Source organism: Triturus cristatus, chromosome 2_2 (assembly GCF_964204655.1).
Source record: "Triturus cristatus chromosome 2_2, aTriCri1.1, whole genome shotgun sequence".
Classification (NCBI taxonomy): domain Eukaryota; kingdom Metazoa; phylum Chordata; class Amphibia; order Caudata; family Salamandridae; genus Triturus; species Triturus cristatus.
This window is the reverse complement of record NC_140582.1, coordinates 655,115,437-655,135,982: the sequence shown is the minus strand read 5'-3', so window position 1 is coordinate 655,135,982 and position 20,546 is coordinate 655,115,437. Positions and strand designations below refer to the sequence as shown.

General features: G+C 50.8%; 1 pseudogene; it reads left to right on the top strand.

Moving 5' to 3' along the window:
• The first annotated feature begins 18,279 nt into the window (after positions 1-18,279).
• LOC146862621 (18S ribosomal RNA) lies at positions 18,280-19,944 on the top strand (annotated as a pseudogene).
• Positions 19,945-20,546: the final 602 nt, after the last annotated feature.

Here is a 20,546-nt window from a genome sequence, read left to right as displayed (position 1 = left end):
AGCACCCTCAAAAGCTGCAGCCGTTGCAGCAACCAACATGTGGCTGTGTGTAGATTGTCATTGCACACTGTTCCCAACACCATGCCACATGTGTTATCGGATGTGAGGTGCACATGTATGCATGGGACACGGAGTAGCGTGACAAGGCCATGTCAGCAAACTCACAAGGAATGTGTGGTGAGTCATGACATGTGCACCTTCATGGCAAGGTGTGTGGGCTGGACTAGTGTAATGTCATGTGACCTGTGGCTCCAGTGTTCCGCTACCAGTCTCTGCAATCGGCATCACACTTCTGCTGATGTGTGGGTGTATGTCACTCCTGTCTTGCGTCGGGCAGTGCACTTGCACTGGGACACAGCTATTTCCATGGCGTGGCATGGGGAGGTTCTCAATCACCGTGTGTAGCTGGGTCTTGGAAGGAGTGTCACCTTGCATCCATACGTGTCCTGGGCATGTAGCACATGCCTGACTCCCTATGTGGCATGTGTGTATTGCCAGATTTACATGTGCTCAGTAGACATGAGTTGTTCTCGTAGTGCACTCACTCTTCCTTGTCACTTCCAAATTACTGCAGAGCGCCTCCTGTTGCCCGAAGAATTCCAGACTTGGCTACCATGCAGGAGAATGACAGGATCCGGCTCTACCGCTTCACCCAACCGTTGATTCTGGAGCTGACGGCGAGACTGGCACCACACCTGCAACCGCAGCACAGGTATACTACGGCACTGACACCCCAGCTGAAGGTAATGGCTGCCCTACATTTTCTGGCCACGGGTACCTTCCAAAATACCATAGCTCATGTTGGTGGCATGTCCCAGAGCATGTTCAGCGGTGTGCTGCATGATTTCTTGGAGGCCATGTTGATTCACCTGGATGACTTCATCAAGTTCCCAACCCCTGAACAGATGACTGAGGTCAAGCGTGGATTCTATGCCCTGGGAGGGATGCCCCATGTCATTGGGTCCATAGATGGGACACATGTAGGTTTGGTACCACCACACGCACGGGAGGTGGCGTACCGCAATCGGAAGCACTACCACTCCATCAATGCCCTTGTGGTGTGTCTGTCCAATATGGTGATTTCACATGTCTGTGCTCGTTTCCCAGGATCAGCACACGATGCCTACATCATGAGGCGTAGCGGGATGCCTGATATGATGATGCAGCTGCGCAACGAACGGGCATGTGTTGTTGGTGGGTACAGTCTGTCTGTCCTGTATTCTGTATAGCCGACCAGCACGACCGCTACACCAGTTCTAACGATGTCCATGTGCTTCCCATGTAGGGGACGCTGGCTATCCCAACATGCCTTGGCTGCTGACACCTCTCCGCAACCCCATCACGCCGGCCCAGCTCCGCTATAACACCGCCCATGGCCGGACAAGGCGAGTGATAGAGAGGACGTTTGGCATGCTGAAGAGCCGATTCCGGTGCCTCCACAAGACCGGCGGTGCACTCCCTTATGCCCCGGCGAAGGTCTGCAAGATCTTCATGGTCTGCTGCATGCTGCACAACATGGCAGTTGAAAGAGCTGTGCCACTCATCCTGAATCAACATGACGAGGACCATCCACCCGTGGAGGACGAAGGGCTTGGCAATGGGGCTAGTGATGTGGAGGATGTGGAGCCGCAAGAGGACATCCGGACTCGGCTCATACGCGACTTCTTTGCTTAGTGGTGAGTACCAGGGTCTGAGTGTGCACGCATTGGTCCCCGTGTGGCATGCGTTGTGATGTGTGTCTCCACCTGCATGTATGGCACGTGGGTCAGAGGTGTGTGTGGGTGTGTCACTGGAGTGATGGTGGCAGTGATGGTAGTATTTCCCCAGTCATAATTGTGACCTAGCATGTTGTCATCCATACATGTGTCGAGTAACTGCACATGCAAGTGGCTGTGCTTTTTGTGGCTGACTTCTTGTGTGTCTCTCTTCCCCAGGTACCTGCGCATGCCGTTTGCTGGTTGCATTGTTGTGGCACTGCTATTCCTCATGGACATGACATCGTGGGCTGACTCAGCGTTACAGGCACGGACACGTTTGGAAGCCTCCATGGGGTAAGGGATGCATCTGGGGTGTATTGGGTGTGGCAGTTGTTCACGATGTGTGCACACTGCCCCGGTCGGGGTTTGGTTCCTCTGCAGACATGTGGCATCCCCATGGGACACGACATGCAGCTGGGTACACCTGAATAGATGGGCTGCCTGGTTGTCAGTCATCAGTGATGGGATAGTGGATTGTGATGATGGCATCAATGTGTGTGACACTGCCCTCGGACACATACGGTTAACATTGTCTTGACATGGCGTGGGACTTCCACATCAGCGGATGTATGGTGTATGGCAGGCTCTCCGTGAGCAGCTGTGGGTGTTTAGCTGTTAGCCGACGCTTATGTGCCAGTTCCATGGCTATCACGCATTTGTGCTGCAGAAGGGGGGTGCCAGTGTTGGAGCCACATGTTACTCCACATGATGTGTTCATGTGTACTTCAAGTTGCCTCTGCAATCCCAAAAACATGACTAATAAAGGTGTCCCTATGCCTCCAAGGTGCCTCTTCTCAGTCAATGCTGGTGTGTTGGCACGGTGCATCCTGCATGTCTGGCATGGTATTCCCTGATTGTGGCTATGTGTCAATGTGTCGAGTGGCAAGATGCAAGCTGTGTGTGTGTGCTGAGACTGTGTATTGGGCATGATGTCCATGACTGTGTGGGTATTGTGACATGTGCCATCCCCATGCATCCAACGTTGTCCATGACCCCATTCTCTGCATCCACCAGACTCAAGCTTGCAGGACATGGTTCTGCCACCTGTCTACACATACCTGGGTGCCCCCCAGGACACGGGCCAGGATCCCTGACCTCTGCGCATGACTGTTGCTGTACTCAATGTGTCTGTCAGCACGGTTGTTCGGCCACCCCCTCAGCTGGTTCTGACCATCACGGGTGTGTATGGTGCTCCATGTCTGTCTTGCCTAATAAACTGTGACCCATGTGTCCTGTGCCAGACTCAGGCCCCAGGGTGTGGATGGTTGAAGTGAACAGATGACTCAGGCATGTTTAGACTGTACAAGACACATGTTAGGTAATAATGCTACCAGCAGGCATCTACTCTTAATAGTGTGATTTATTATTGGGGGGGGGGGGACAAAGTGAGGGGCTTTCCGGGATTAGGGAATCCAAAGTTCAGTAAGGGAGTTGGTGTCCTTGCCATTGGAAATCCTCAGAGTCCATGCCACAGTCTTTGTCAACATTGGTCAGCCAGTGACCAGCAGGGCCATGTGGCAGAGAATGTCTCTTGATGCTGTGATGCTGTTGCTCCAGTGGGCCAGGTGCCAGGCCAGGTGTCCTGGGAGATGGTGATGTAGCAGCCACCCTCACGGTCCTTTCCGTGGACGACCCGGCTTCCTGCGGGGAACCTCAGCAGCAGGCCGTGACGACGTCTGGGATGCTCCGTCGGATGTTTCCTCCTCCTCCTCATGATCCCTCCCTGTGGGTGGTGATGTTCTCCGCCTTCTGGCACAGGGAGGGTCGGCCATGGTGTCGGCCATCCGACGGAGTTCAGCGTGAATCCCCTGGGACGCCGTCACTTGCTCAGCCTGTCTGTCCTCCATCCTCCGTTGGTGTACCTGTAGACAGGCTATTAGCTCCGCATGTTGCTGGGCCTGCTGGACCTTGATCCCCTCGAGGACGGACACAACCTGGGCCATGCCCGTGGTGTCCTGCCGGTATGAGTCCAGGATGTTACGGACATGGGAAAATACCGGATCCCCAGCCAACTGGTCAGGCTCGCGCCTCCGCCGTCCTCCACTCCCACCACCCCTGCCCACTTGCGTCTGGCCTGCACTTGTGGGAACATCGGGTCTCCGGGACCCCTGAGGGGTGGCATTGGCGTTGTCGCCTGCCTCCTCCTGGGTGCCCGGGACACCGTGTCCCTCCTGGCGAGCCTGGCTGCATTGTGGTGTTGGGGCAGGGATCCTGGGTGTCTCCTGGGATGTGGCAGGAGTGGGGGTGGTGGTTGGCACGGTTGTACCTGACGCAGGTGCTGCAGGTGGTTGGACACCAGAGGGGCCAGGTCGGTCGGGGTCGTCCGCAGAGTGGTGAGAGTGGTCGCTGCCGGTGGGATCGGTCTCCTGCAGATCCGGGTCCTGTGAGTGTTCCCCCCCAGTGTTGGGGGGTGCAGCACGACGTTGACCTGTGTGTGAGAGAGAAAATGTTAATTTTGATCCATGCAACATCCATGTTTCATCCGTTACAAAGTTGGCACATTTCCTCTTGGAATTAGGATCTGTCTTGCATTCCACTCACAGTGCACTTGTGCATGGGTGTGTCCCTTGGGCACCAATTTGGCCCCTTTAACTATGTTTGGCACAGTCTTACTTGCTGCGTCAAGTGTGACTGCAGTCAGCAGTGGAGTGTGCATGTGTGGCGAGCCATGCATTTGCGCCTTCCTTGTAGCACTGTACATGTGCACATGGAGTGGATCCACACACTTATATGATGCAGGTGGCTGTCCTTGTGCTCGTGTACAGGTTGTGACATGGCCCTGCGTTTTGCCATGATGAAGAGGGGGGGTTCTGGCACTGGCCACCCTTGTCTACATGCACGCAGTCCACCTGCTGACGAGCAGACATTCCCACACACCAAAGGACTGATTTGCTCTCCCTGTGTCTCCCTCCTTCTCTGTCCCCCTCTCCCTCCCTCTCTGTCCCCCTCTCCCTCCCTCTGTGTGTCAGCCTCCTCCCTCTGTCCATCTTCCTGTGTCTCCCTCCCTCTCTGTCCCCCTCTCCCTCCCTCTCTGTCCCCCTCTCCCTCCCTCTGTGTGTCAGCCTCCTCCCTCTGTCTGTCTCCCTCCCTCTCAGTCCCCCTCTCCCTCCCTCTGTGTCCCCCTCTCCCTCCCTCCGTGTGTCACCCTCTGTCACCTTGGCCCAGCTTCCTGGGCACACACTGTTAGCAGATCTTTGAGTGGCCCTTGGCCTGTTGATGTGAGTTTGTTTCTGATCTCCAGGCACCCATTTTGTCTGCTGTGTGTCTGTGCGCTGCTGCTGTGGTGGTGTGTGTTGCCACTCTTTCACAATGTTGGCTGTTCATTAGCTGCTGTCATGTGCAAAACAGTGCCTTCACCCCCATGTGTTGATGCAAGGCGTCCGCCATTTGCTGGCAAGTCATTCCTGTGTTGGGACACAGTGTTTGTCTGGCTGTGACCTAGGCCATATGGGCAGAGGGCATTGTTGTCTGCTTTGGAGTCGCACTATGTGATTCTTGGTGCCCAGCCTCCCGCCATCCGGGTTACCGTGTCATGTGTTGTTGTCTTCTGTGGCCTGTGACTTGACATTGTCCAGCTGGGTGCATGGGGCATGGTGGCAGCAGTGGCATGTGCCTGCTCATGGAGTGTGGTTGAGTCATGCGATGGCTTGTGGTGGTTGCGTGCCTGTTATTGATTTTGGTTGTGGTTGCAGTTCCCCCCATGTGAGGTGCGTTGTTTGTGTACTCACCCGGGTCTCGGAGTCCTTCTACTCCTTCAACTGCCTCCACCGGCAGTATGGCCATCACCCTCTCCTACCAGGGTTGGTACTGTACGGCTCTGCGGGAGGGCCATCCTCCGGTGGCGTTGGCCTGGTCGTGTTCCTCCTGCCTCTTGGCTCTGACCCTCCTCCGCAGATCGTACCACCTGTTCTGGCAATCCTGCTTGGTCCTCCTGGTGTCCGCAACAGCATTCACAGCATCGACGATGGTCTGCCACATGGCTGTTTTGGCTGCCTGGCTGGTGCTTCTGACCAATGTTCCAAAGATCTGTGGCTCGACTCTGAGGATTTGATCAACAAGGACCTCCAACTCTCGGTGACTGAACTTTGGATTCTTGGTAGTGGGCATGGTGAGGGGTGTGGGTGGGGATGGTGTGGGTGTGGGGGGTGTGTGGATGTTGGGGGGGTGTGGATGGTTGTGTGTGTGTGTGAATGTGATGAGAGGGTGTTTGTGAGGGTGGTCGTGTGAAGGTGTGCAAGTGTAAGATGTGGTGTAGCTTGTAGTCTGGTTCTGTGGTGTCTGGCAGCAGTGAGTCTGTTGCAAAGGCTCATGGTTTGTGTGTGTGGGCCCTTTTCATTGGTCCATGGGTGGGTGTGGCAGTGTTTGAATTTTGGGTGGGTGTGTTATAAGGAGTGGTGGTGTATTGGGCCTCTGTTTGTTTTTGACAGTTGCAGGTCAGTGATTGTGTTATTTTAGTGGTTGTTGGCCATGTTTAGTGGCTGTGTGCCTTTCGAATGGTGTATTCTTGTGTTGTTTTGTTTTGTCCTTGTTGTGTACGTGCGTTTTGAGCGTGTGTACGGTGTGTACATGGGCCATTTGGTTGTACGAATATGTCCTTGTGTGTGGCTTTGTACGACTCGTACATGCGGTTGTGATGTTGGGGCATGGGGTGCGCTCCGTACTTAGGAGGTTGTGTTGGGGGTGCACCAGGAACGTACTGGGGTGTAGGTACACGGGGGGTATGACACGTACTGGGGTGGGGGTGGGGCTCGAACGTACTGGGGTGTACATAGACGGTGGTACGACACGTACAGGGGTGGGGGGGTGTACATTGACGGTGGTACGACACGTACAGGGGTGGGGGGGTGTACATTGACGGTGGTACGACACGTACTGGGGTGGGGGTACGACTGGAACGTACTGGGGTGTAGGTACACGGGGGTATGACACGTACTGGGGTGGGGGTGTGGCTCGAACGTACTGGGGTGTAGGTACACGGGGGGTACGACACGTACTGGGGTGGGGGTACGACTGGAACGTACTGGGGTGTAGGTACACGGGGGGTACGACACGTACTGGGGTGGGGGTACGACTGGAACGTACTGGGGTGTACATGGACGGTGGTACGACACGTACAGGGGTGGGGGGTGTACATTGACGGTGGTACGACACGTACTGGGGTGGGGGGGTGTACATTGACGGTGGTACGACACGTACTGGGGTGGAGGTACGACTGGAACGTACTGGGGTGTACATGGACGGTGGTACGACACGTACAGGGGTGGGGGGGTGTACATTGACGGTGGTACGACACGTACTGGGGTGGGGGTACGACTGGAACGTACTGGGGTGTGGGTAGACGGGGCTATGACATGTACTGGGGTGGGGGTGGGGCTCAAACGTACTGGGGTGTAGGTTCACGGTGGTACGACACGTACTGGGGTGGGGGTACGACTGGAACGTACTGGGGTGTACATGGACGGTGGTACGACACGTACTGGGGTGGGGGGGTGTACATTGACGGTGGTACGACACGTACTGGGGTGGGGGTACGACTGGAACGTACTGGGGTGTACATGGACGGTGGTACGACACGTACAGGGGTGGGGGGGTGTACATTGACGGTGGTACGACACGTACTGGGGTGGGGGGTGTACATTGACGGTGGTACGACACGTACTGGGGTGGGGGTACGACTGGAACGTACTGGGGTGTACATGGACGGTGGTACGACACGTACAGGGGTGGGGGGGTGTACATTGACGGTGGTACGACACGTACTGGGGTGGGGGGGTGTACATTGACGGTGGTACGACACGTACTGGGGTGGGGGTACGACTCGAACGTACTGGGGTGTAGGTTCACGGTGGTACGACACGTCCAGGGGTGGGGGTACGACTGGAACGTACTGGGGTGTAGGTACACGGGGGCAATGACACATACTGGGGTGGGGGTGTGGCTCGAACGTACTGGGGTGTAGGTACACGGGGGTACGACACGTACTGGGGTGGGGGTACGACTGGAACGTACTGGGGTGTAGGTAGACGGGGCTATGACACGTACTGGGGTGGGGGTTCGACTGGAACGTACTGGGGTGTACCTAGATGGGTGGGGGTATACATATACGGGGGGTACGTGTCGGACGTACGGGGGCTGGGGGGAGTGTTGGGCGCGTATGCGGGCACATGTCTCCATGGTTGCTGTAGGAGTTCGGTGCGGACGGTGTTTTTTCCATACGGTTGTAACCTCGGACGCACGGGATGGATCGTGATTCCTCGGTCGGACTTGGATTTTCACGTTTTTTAAGGTAAATCGTCCGAGGACGTGTCGGACACATTTTCCGACCCGAGGACATGTGGGGAATGATTCCCAGTGCGGTTCGTATGGACTTTTTACCATGCGAATCGTGATTGCCAGTTCGTACGGCACTTGTACGATTCGTACGGTAAAAAGACCCGATACGAGTCGCACGGGGGAATTTTTTACCGGATCGTGATCGGCACCAGTGTCTTTCAACAACTGAGAAATGTTGAACAACTACTGCTCCCTAAGGGATTCTTTGAGTCACGGAGAGCCACAAACTGCCTACAGCCAAATGTAGAAAGGGGTTCCCTTTTGTGAAAGATTGATTAGCAGTTTTAACCCCTTCTTCTGTTTCAGTGCTGTGTGGTCACCTGCGTAAGATTTAAATCCTATTGTTCGTTTGCATGCTGATGAGAGTGCATTTTTTATGTAATAGCCCACACTGGATCGAACCATTATTAATCACCCTGGTACTTAATGTGGTGCCACTTACGCACACTTCTTCTTGACAAAATTTCTATTAAGCACACACATGGTGGATAACCAGTTTTACTTGTGGACTGGTCTCTTCTTAAACTGGTTCCCTCTAGAAAATAGCCTTGCAGAGACATAAAAAGATTTTTGTCCAGTTCAGACTCACATAGACTTATTTAGCCCTATTATTAATCATAATGTAATGTTCTGTGCTCTTTTCTGTGTAAGGACTATTCTATTTTTGGGGTCCTTGGGTGGAGAGGAGTACCTTTGTAGAGACCACGTATCTCGCTGATGCTGCCACCATTTTAGGTCTTGCCTAGGCAGCGCGCATGCGCTGCTCTAGGAGGGCCTTTAGCCATCGGTCTGCTCATTTTCAAACCAACACTCGTGCTTGTGGCGGCATCCACCTTGCGGGAGCGAGCAGCGGCGCGCGTGCTAATTGGCCGTTGCTTGCTCCCGCACAGCGGATGGCACCACAAGCACAAGTGTGTGCTTGAAAACAGCTGCTGCTTGTTCTAAATTTGAATTTCGCATCTGCTTCTGAATTGCGAGCCTTGTATATCCGCCTTCCGTTACAGCACTCTAAAGTGTGAACATGTCCTTTGGCTGCTAGGAGCAGTTTGATTCTCCGCGTGCCCAGTAATACGCAGAGGTTTGTGAGGCATTACTGTGGAATAAAGGGTTTCCGCTCTGAATCGCATCACCCCAGGAGTTGTTACTAGTGACAAATGATTCCCGGGCCCTCAGCCACGAAAGACACAGATGTCACAGCCATGAATCTGTAAGCGAGCAGCGAAAGGGCCTCTTCTGCTCAATCATCAATTTATCTAATTTCACCTGTGAGAAGGCATAACTATTCAATTAAGAGCTCCCATCCGAAGGAGGAAAAGACAAATTTGTCAGGCTTGGGAGGTGAAAGGTTACCAGCGGTTGATTCCAGGGCTCGCGATGTAATCTGCCAGTGGCACGGAAGAGCTATAAAAGTGAACTACATTACATCAGTTAGTGCAGCTAATTTGAGTCACTTATGAGAGACTGTCCTATATGCCTGACGGGGATGTCTTTGCATCCATTAATTTAACAGCATTATTTGTCAGACTGGCAATTATATTGACTTGCTTTAGCTAAGAACATTCATATTCGAAAATGTTGGTGGTCTGCCCTTGGATAAAATTCTAGTGTCTGAAGTCTCCTGTCAGCTTCCTCCAATCAAGGTTTTATAATGCAACAACAGGGATATTTTCTGAACAAAGGTCATTGACCTGCTAAAAGAAACAAGCATTGCCATAGCCAATCAGTCTCGCCTTTTGGACCTTATAAGTGTTTAACACATCAAGTGTTACATGGCTAAACACTTATAAGGTCCCAAAGGCGAAACCTATTGGCTATGCCAATGCTTGTTACTAGTGTAATGACGATCATCGCCCATGGCGTTCTGACATCATTACATTGAAAGTGAAAGTGAAATGAGTCAATTGGACTAATTGGAAAAAAGGGTCAGTTTTCAGTGGAACAATGTGCTGTGTCCATGTTGCGTTTTGGGCCACTTCCTGTCACGGGCACTAGGCCTACCCACACAAGCGAGGTACCGTTTTTATTGGGAGACTTTGTGAAATACCTGGTGGAAGGAATTTTGTGGCTCTCTGCAGATTCAGAACTTTCCAACACAAAAATGTGAGGAAAATTTATTTTTTAGTCAAAGTTTGAGGTTTGCAAGGGATTTCCAGTACTAAAATTTGGTGAGAGCCATGCAAGTCAGTCCACCCTGGATAGCTCCAAGTGTCTAGTTTAAAAAAAATTACAGGTTGGCTAGGTTTCCCTAGGTGCTGAGTTAGGGTCCAAAATCTAGGGTAAGACAGAATAGTAAAACAAGTGTTATTACCAATCATCTTTCTCTGCATTTGAGCCTTCCAATGTAAGACAGTGTGCAAGAAAGAAGTAATTTTGAGAAATGCCCTTTAGTTCATATGCTAGTATGGGTAACCACAAATTGAGAGATGTGCAAATAACCACTGCTTCTAATCTACTCAACATAACTGTAATGTACTTGACCTGTAAACTGGTCTCAAATTGTGTGATCATTGTCAACTCGCTAGAATGGTTGAGTAGGCCCTAAATATAGCTTGACCTGACAAAATCTGACTCACCATAGCGAGTGGGTGAGTAGATTTTTGCTGCCTACTTTTAGCACACCGCACTACAAGGGCCTGGGATGGGGTGAAGGGGTTCCATCAGGCCTGGGGAGGCTTCCCCTGCTTGGCCGGGTGCAGAAGCTCTGACCGGGACACCTGGCTGGACCTGGGTTGGGAGCCCCTATGCTAGGTTCCGTCCTCCGGCCTGCTCCATGGCTAAGCCCCCGGGACGGGGTTCTGCTGGCCCAGGAAGACCTCCCCTGCATGGCTGGGTTCAGAAGCTCTGACCGGGACCCACTGGGACCTGGGCAGGCACCCCCCGTACTGGGCTCCATATTCCTTCTGGTCACACTGTGAAGGGCCTGGGATAGGGGGTTTACCGGGCTTAGGGAGCCTTCCCCTGCTTGGTGGGGTTCAGAAGACTGGGGCCTCCCATCCTGGCTTCCATCCTCAGTCCTGCTGCATGGCAAAATGCCCAGGATGGGATCCTAGGGGCCCCAGGAGGCCTCCAACTGCATGGCCGGCTCCAGTAGCTCCGACCAGGCCCCAGGGCCCCACAGCAGGCACTCCCACCCTGGACTCCATACTTCTGGCCTGCCGTACCACCAATGGCCTGGGACGGGGGTCCATCGTGTCCAGGGAGGTTTCCCTGTGCTTGTCAGAAGCTCTGACTGGGGCCCCGGTGGGCCCTGCAGTTGGGGCCCCCTGTTCTGCTTGGGTTTTCGGATCAGGTGGAACCCGCTCAACGGAGCCTTTCTAGCCCAAACCAGAACGTTACCCCCTCCCTAGGGTCTTTTTACACCTAAATAACCACATATATATGTACCACCTAGGGACAGGGAATTCCTATTATATATATATATATATATATATATTCCAAATGAAATTCTGACGTGAGGGGCGCCACAGCCTCTCGGATCGGGGCCCTTCAAGGTGCGCCAGACACCTTCAATATTCCAAACGAAAACGCGCACTCTTTAGTAACGCAATACAGGCCACACCATCAGTGCTTCGTATAGTTTTTAATCTCAGCAGACAGAATGCATAACGCGTTTCAACTCTAACGAGTCTTTGTCAAATGCTTACAGTTCTCAGTGTTGATGGCTTTGAATGTTTAAAAGAACCAATGAGCCTGCCCGACGTTTGTAAGCATTTGACATTTGTATGCATTCTGTCTGCTGAGATTAAAAACTATACGAAGCACTGATGGTGTGGCCTGTATTGCGTTACTAAAGAGTGCGCGTTTTCGTTTGGAATATTGAAGGTGTCTGGCGCACCTTGAAGGGCCCCGATCCGAGAGGCTGTGGCGCCCCTCACGTCAGAATTTCATTTGGAGTTTGTGTTAAAGGAGCGCCCGCCGGCTGTTGAATGAGACACGAACAGAGTATTGAGGGCAGGGCCATCGTTGAGAGGCCCGCTTCTATTCTGGGAAATGGATTTCAATTCAGCCAGGGTTTGCAGGTGGATTTCCTTGTAGATCTGCTTCCTGAAATGTAAACACATCGCTGGCTGGAGATCGGACGTTGATAGAATATCGATGGCAGGGCCACTGTGAGGAGGCCCGCCTCTATTTTTGAAAATGGACTATTAATCAGCCAGTGTTTGAAGCATGTAATCCATCTGCACGCAGTGCCTCCATGAACGTTATCTCTGAGGCAAGTATAAATTCATTAAGAACTATGTTGGAGCGGTTCTGACTCTGCTGATGTGACTTTTGCCAGGATATGGAACTTGTCCGGGAACATGCGATTCTGTCACAAAGTAGAAAATTATGCTTTATCCAATGGTGAACTAATTATGACTGACTATGTACGAACAACAGGAATGGAGCATCATGGTAGTTGTGGTCCAGATGACCCCTAAACAACGATATCTAAGGCATTTAATGATGGCAGTTTGAAAATACTATATGTATATGACATCATTTACCAATCAAATTGTAAATAATACCTTACATCATGGCCGAGGTTAATTTATCTAAAATCTGAGAAATGCTCGTCACTGCTGTGAATCGTAATATGAGAGAAACCAGTCCGTTCTCAGTGTTGATGGCTTTGAATGTTTAAAAGAACCAATGAGCCTGCCCGACGTTTGTAAGCATTTGACAAAGACTCGTTAGAGTTGAAACGCGTTATGCATTCTGTCTGCTGAGATTAAAAACTATACGAAGCACTGATGGTGTGGCCTGTATTGCGTTACTAAAGAGTGCGCGTTTTCGTTTGGAATATTGAAGGTGTCTGGCGCACCTTGAAGGGCCCCGATCCGAGAGGCTGTGGCGCCCCTCACGTCAGAATTTCATTTGGAGTTTGTGTTAAAGGAGCGCCCGCCGGCTGTTGAATGAGACACGAACAGAGTATTGAGGGCAGGGCCATCGTTGAGAGGCCCGCTTCTATTCTGGGAAGTGGATTTCAATTCAGCCAGGGTTTGCAGGTGGATTTCCTTGTAGATCTGCTTCCTGAAATGTAAACACATCGCTGGCTGGAGATCGGACGTTGATAGAATATCGATGGCAGGGCCACTGTGAGGAGGCCCGCCTCTATTTTTGAAAATGGACTATTAATCAGCCAGTGTTTGAAGCATGTAATCCATCTGCACGCAGTGCCTCCATGAACGTTATCTCTGAGGCAAGTATAAATTCATTAAGAACTATGTTGGAGCGGTTCTGACTCTGCTGATGTGACTTTTGCCAGGATATGGAACTTGTCCGGGAACATGCGATTCTGTCACAAAGTAGAAAATTATGCTTTATCCAATGGTGAACTAATTATGACTGACTATGTACGAACAACAGGAATGGAGCATCATGGTAGTTGTGGTCCAGATGACCCCTAAACAACGATATCTAAGGCATTTAATGATGGCAGTTTGAAAATACTATATGTATATGACATCATTTACCAATCAAATTGTAAATAATACCTTACATCATGGCCGAGGTTAATTTATCTAAAATCTGAGAAATGCTCGTCACTGCTGTGAATCGTAATATGAGAGAAACCAGTCCGTTCTCAGTGTTGATGGCTTTGAATGTTTAAAAGAACCAATGAGCCTGCCCGACGTTTGTAAGCATTTGACAAAGACTCGTTAGAGTTGAAACGCGTTATGCATTCTGTCTGCTGAGATTAAAAACTATACGAAGCACTGATGGTGTGGCCTGTATTGCGTTACTAAAGAGTGCGCGTTTTCGTTTGGAATATTGAAGGTGTCTGGCGCACCTTGAAGGGCCCCGATCCGAGAGGCTGTGGCGCCCCTCACGTCAGAATTTCATTTGGAGTTTGTGTTAAAGGAGCGCCCGCCGGCTGTTGAATGAGACACGAACAGAGTATTGAGGGCAGGGCCATCGTTGAGAGGCCCGCTTCTATTCTGGGAAGTGGATTTCAATTCAGCCAGGGTTTGCAGGTGGATTTCCTTGTAGATCTGCTTCCTGAAATGTAAACACATCGCTGGCTGGAGATCGGACGTTGATAGAATATCGATGGCAGGGCCACTGTGAGGAGGCCCGCCTCTATTTTTGAAAATGGACTATTAATCAGCCAGTGTTTGAAGCATGTAATCCATCTGCACGCAGTGCCTCCATGAACGTTATCTCTGAGGCAAGTATAAATTCATTAAGAACTATGTTGGAGCGGTTCTGACTCTGCTGATGTGACTTTTGCCAGGATATGGAACTTGTCCGGGAACATGCGATTCTGTCACAAAGTAGAAAATTATGCTTTATCCAATTGTGAACTAATTATGACTGACTATGTACGAACAACAGGAATGGAGCATCATGGTAGTTGTGGTCCAGATGACCCCTAAACAACGATATCTAAGGCATTTAATGATGGCAGTTTGAAAATACTATATGTATATGACATCATTTACCAATCAAATTGTAAATAATACCTTACATCATGGCCGAGGTTAATTTATCTAAAATCTGAGAAATGCTCGTCACTGCTGTGAATCGTAATATGAGAGAAACCAGTCCGTTCTCAGTGTTGATGGCTTTGAATGTTTAAAAGAACCAATGAGCCTGCCCGACGTTTGTAAGCATTTGACAAAGACTCGTTAGAGTTGAAACGCGTTATGCATTCTGTCTGCTGAGATTAAAAACTATACGAAGCACTGATGGTGTGGCCTGTATTGCGTTACTAAAGAGTGCGCGTTTTCGTTTGGAATATTGAAGGTGTCTGGCGCACCTTGAAGGGCCCCGATCCGAGAGGCTGTGGCGCCCCTCACGTCAGAATTTCATTTGGAGTTTGTGTTAAAGGAGCGCCCGCCGGCTGTTGAATGAGACACGAACAGAGTATTGAGGGCAGGGCCATCGTTGAGAGGCCCGCTTCTATTCTGGGAAGTGGATTTCAATTCAGCCAGGGTTTGCAGGTGGATTTCCTTGTAGATCTGCTTCCTGAAATGTAAACACATCGCTGGCTGGAGATCGGACGTTGATAGAATATCGATGGCAGGGCCACTGTGAGGAGGCCCGCCTCTATTTTTGAAAATGGACTATTAATCAGCCAGTGTTTGAAGCATGTAATCCATCTGCACGCAGTGCCTCCATGAACGTTATCTCTGAGGCAAGTATAAATTCATTAAGAACTATGTTGGAGCGGTTCTGACTCTGCTGATGTGACTTTTGCCAGGATATGGAACTTGTCCGGGAACATGCGATTCTGTCACAAAGTAGAAAATTATGCTTTATCCAATTGTGAACTAATTATGACTGACTATGTACGAACAACAGGAATGGAGCATCATGGTAGTTGTGGTCCAGATGACCCCTAAACAACGATATCTAAGGCATTTAATGATGGCAGTTTGAAAATACTATATGTATATGACATCATTTACCAATCAAATTGTAAATAATACCTTACATCATGGCCGAGGTTAATTTATCTAAAATCTGAGAAATGCTCGTCACTGCTGTGAATCGTAATATGAGAGAAACCAGTCCGTTCTCAGTGTTGATGGCTTTGAATGTTTAAAAGAACCAATGAGCCTGCCCGACGTTTGTAAGCATTTGACAAAGACTCGTTAGAGTTGAAACGCGTTATGCATTCTGTCTGCTGAGATTAAAAACTATACGAAGCACTGATGGTGTGGCCTGTATTGCGTTACTAAAGAGTGCGCGTTTTCGTTTGGAATATATATATATATATATATATATATTAAGACCTCACAGTCTCGCGATCTCAAACAGACCCAGGACTTCCTACCCAGACGGCAGCCTCAGCCTCGCGGTCTCAGACAGACCCAGGACTTCCTACCCAGACGGCAGCCTCAGCCTCGCGGTCTCAGACAGACCCAGGACTTCCTACCCAGACGGCAGCCTTAGCCTCACGGTCTCAGACAGACCCAGGACTTCCTACCCAGACGGCAGTCTCAGCCTCGCGGTCTCAGACAGACCCAGGACTTCCTACCCAGACGGCAGCCTCGCGGTCTCAGACAGACCCAGGACTTTCTACCCAGACGGCAGCCTCAGCCTCGCGGTCTCAGACAGACCCAGGACTTCCTACCCAGATGGCAGCCTCAGCCTCGCGGTCTCAGACAGACCCAGGACTTCCTACCCAGACGGCAGCCTCAGCCTCGCGGTCTCAGACAGACCCAGGACTTCCTACCCAGACGGCAGCCTCAGCCTCGCGGTCTCAGACAGACCCAGGACTTCCTACCCAGACGGCAGCCTCAGCCTCGCGGTCTCAGACAGACCCAGGACTTCCTACCCAGACGGCAGCCTTAGCACGAGCTCGTCCTATTATTACCAGAATACACGACAGGGGAATCAGGGTTACCATGTATCAGATCACACAAAGACTATTAGTTGAGCACAACCTGTTCTTTGGTTCGAGGGGCTCTTTTCTCCCTCTTTCAGTTACCACTTACCTGATCAGGATTAACATCTGTTCATGTCAAGTTGAATCTGACTAGAAGAATAGGCTATCCTCCTATACAAGGATACACAACACATGCTGACTCACAACAAGCTAAATACTTTATTTAATTGCTACATGCACACTCACAGAATACATCATATATACAACCTGCAAGGAAAGTAAAAGGTTAAGTTATACACTTCAATAAAAAGGGGTCGACATCACCTTAGTCGTATGTAGCCTGTGCTCAATGGTCATCTAGGTTCCCTTCTCGTCTGTGCCTCGGCTTCGCCTGGAAGTCACACCTCCGCATTCGCGGATCTACTCCCTTCTCCCTCTCCGAGTCACTGGAACCTCTTCCTCATCGGCTACTCTCTCCTCTTTAGGTTCAAGTTCATCATCTGTCTTCCCTGAAATAGGTAGTAGCTTTTCTGCTAACGGCCAGGTGCCGCCTATGGACTAGAAGCAAGTGCCAGTATCTGCCTCAGACTTTCACTAATATAGAGGTGCATTTTCTCATGGAAAATTCCAGCCCGTAACCTGCCGCCCACCAAATTCTTGTACCTCCCCGTACCAAGGACACGTTCCCAGCCGGCCGGCCTGATGTAGTGTCTTCGGCATGAAGAAAAATACAATCCTTCGATAAGGGCCGGCCTGAACCGGTTCTCTCCAAGCGAACAACACCTCATAACTAAAACATCACCCTCGACCTAGAAACTTTCCAAGCTGCCGGAGCGGAAAGAAAGATGGAGTCTCTCCCGTTTAAGGCCTACCAGGCCTGGATTCAGCACGGCTCCATGAAATACCCTCACTATAGGGCAGGTTATCCTTAATACTAACGAATCTATCCCCTAGGCTATGTATGTAAGCCCTGATCTATGGGGAGGAGCACAGGATCGTGTCAAAGTGTCCAATAAATAGGCTCTATTCACTACTCTAGTCCTTAGACTTGGATGGAAAGAGACAGAAGTCATATTAATCGCTCTACAACACAAGAAGGCCGGGAAAATCGAGCAGTACACCCCCCTTCCTCCAGATTACTAGGGACAGGGTACTCCTGCCCCCGTTGTGGTCCAGAGATTCTCTGCCAGGTGCTGCCAGGGCCGGCCAAATAGACACCCAGGGGCCCAGGTCCTCATCTGACACCCAGCTTTGCCCAATGGGACTTTCCTCTGAGTCTGCCTTGCCTGAGAGTAGGCAGGAACGCAAAACCAACATCCCCATGCAGGGCAGCCTGCCCGGGGAGGGTCTGGCCAGCGCCATACCCTCCAATTGATTGGGCATGCTAGGTCCACCTATGGATGACTGCTTGCCTGTCTCAGATGTTTTTTCAAACAAAGAGCTTCCACCCCACCAGGGACTGTCTGACTTGAAGGCCTGCTGTTCACAGCAGATTGTGCCCTGTCCCTGTGGCCCAACTAAAGTGGAAGGTGTCGGGTGGTGCCAAGTCCCAGATAGACCCTGGCAGTCTGGAGCACCACGCTGTCACCCTCCTCTGCCTAGCGCATTTCCATACTATCTCAGAATGACCATTCTGTGGGGTGTCCCCTCCACTTAAGATGGCACCACTGTGTCTTGCTCAGGCTATGCTTCGCCCGCCTCTCCCTTCTGCAGAGACAGCTGGGCTGACCGGTGCCCATGCAACCACACCTGTCCCCCCAGCAATCCCCCCACCTCCCAGGTGGGTGGGCTTCCCCAGAAGGCTCCAGAGGGGTGTGAAGGTCAGTCCGGGGCTGACACATGGCTCCCAGCAACCCTTACAGCAGGTGCAGCTACCTGGTTGATCCTACCAGTAGCATATGTTTGTCTCGCAATTAAGCCATGCATGTGTAAATACACACAACCAGTACAGTGAACCTGCAAATGGCTCATTAAATCAGTTATGGTTCCTTTGATTATTCCATCTGTTACTTGGACACCAGTGGTAATTCTAGAGCTCATACATGCCGATGAGCACTGACTTCCTGGGATGCGTGCATTTATCAGGCCAATCTGGGTTCACCTGGCCGCTTTGGTGACTATAGTTAACTTGGGCTAATCGCACATCCCTGTGACTGCGACGATACATCTGAATGTCTGCCCCATCAACTTTCGATGGTACTTTCTGTGCCTAACATGGTGACCATTGGTAATGGGGAATCAGGGTTTGATTCCAGAGAGAGAGCTTGAGAAACATCTACCACATACAAGGAAGGCAGCAGGCATGCAAATTACCTACTCCCGACCCGGGGGTAGTGACAAAAAATAACAATGCAGGGCTCTTTTGAGGCCCTGTAATTCAATCAATCGATTTGTATAGCGTGACTTCTTACCCGTGAGGGTCTCAAGGCACTGAGTGGTAGGGGGGCTGCTGATCCATCTGGACGCTGGGGTTCAGTCAAGGAGCCAGCTCTTTAGAACCTCCTTGAATTGGGTCAGCGATGATATTGCCTGAGGTGGAGAGGCAGGGTGTTCCAAGTGTTAGCGGCGAGGTAGGACTAGGGCCAGTTGGACGGAGTGGAGGTGTCTGGTGGGTACGTTGAATAAGAGGCAGTGGCTTAGATATGATGGTCCTGTGTCATGGAGGGCCTTGTAGGTGTGTGTGAGGAGCTTGAAAGGGTTTTTGTGTTGACTGGAAGCCAGTAGAGTTCTCGCAGGTGTTCGGCGATGTGGCTACAGCAGGGAATGTTGAGGACCAGTCTGGCTGCAGTGTGTTGGACGTTCTGTAGTTTCCAGAGGAGTTTCTTAGTGACGCAGTTGTAGAGTGCATTGCCGTAGTGGAGTCTGCTGCTGATGAGTGCTTGGGTGGCCATATTTCTGGATTTGAATTGGAATGAGTGCATTTTAAATCCTTTAACGAGGATCCCATTGGAAGGCACGTCTGGTGCCAGCAGAAATTCGAGCTCCAATAGAGTATATTATAGTTGCTGCAGTTTAAAAGCTCAAAGTTAGATCTTTGTCTCGAGCTGGCAGTCTGCTGTGAGGCGAGTTACCGCCTGTACCACCTCCTGCCTCTCAGAACCCCCTTAATGCTCTTGACTGATAGTCCAGGGGGTCCGAAGTGTTTACTTTGAAAACATTAGAGTGTTCAAAGCAGACCGTTACCTGAATACTTCAGCTAGGAATAATGGAATAGTACTCTGGTGTAATTTTGTTGGTTTTCTCAACTGGGGCCATGATTAAGCAAGACGGACGGGGGCATTCCTATTGTGCCACTAGAGGTGAAATTCTGAGACAGACGCAGAATGAACCAAAGTAAATGCATTTGTGAAGAAGGTTTATATTAATCAAGAATGAAAGTCGGAGGTTCGAAGACGATCAGATACCGTCATAGTTCTGACCATAAACGATGCCGACTAGAGATCCAGCCGAGTTATTCCCATGACCCGCCAAGCAGCTTCTGAGAAACCAAAGTGTTATGCCCTGCATAGTTTACTTATATCTTGTAGTTTATCAATCTTCCTGCTGCTCAGCCAGTGTGTATGTTTACTGTAGAATGTTGGTAATTCAGTGATGCACGGAATGTTGGGCGTCTGTGTGAGTGAGAAATGATAGTTAGAGATGGGCTGAGCAGCAGGCAGGCTGCTCCTGGTGGGGTTTGCTGTGACATGGAACTAAGGGTTGACAACAGGCTAACCAACATCACCATCACCTGTTTACCTGGACGACCTATCAGATGTACTTGTATACCATCTGGTTGTACTTGATTGCAGCTACTGAATAAAGGTACTTATGAACTCTACTTGGCTACCATTGTCTATTTGTGTCACAGGGCATAACATATTTTGGCGACGAGCGAGAGTCGGAGACTTTCCCACCTGCCTACTTATCTCCACAATTGGTCAAGGAAGTAGAAGATGACATCTTTAACCAGTCCACAGGGTGAGAAGGAGCCACTAGTGAAGACCACTACGAAACAACGCTACATCAAGCATACAAGAGGCAACACAAGAAGCAACACAAGAGGAATCGTCGTAACTCAAGATGCCACAAAAGGTACAAAAGAAACTGGTACAGCACACTCCGCAGCCCCACCAGTGTCCTGTACATCGGACAGCCCC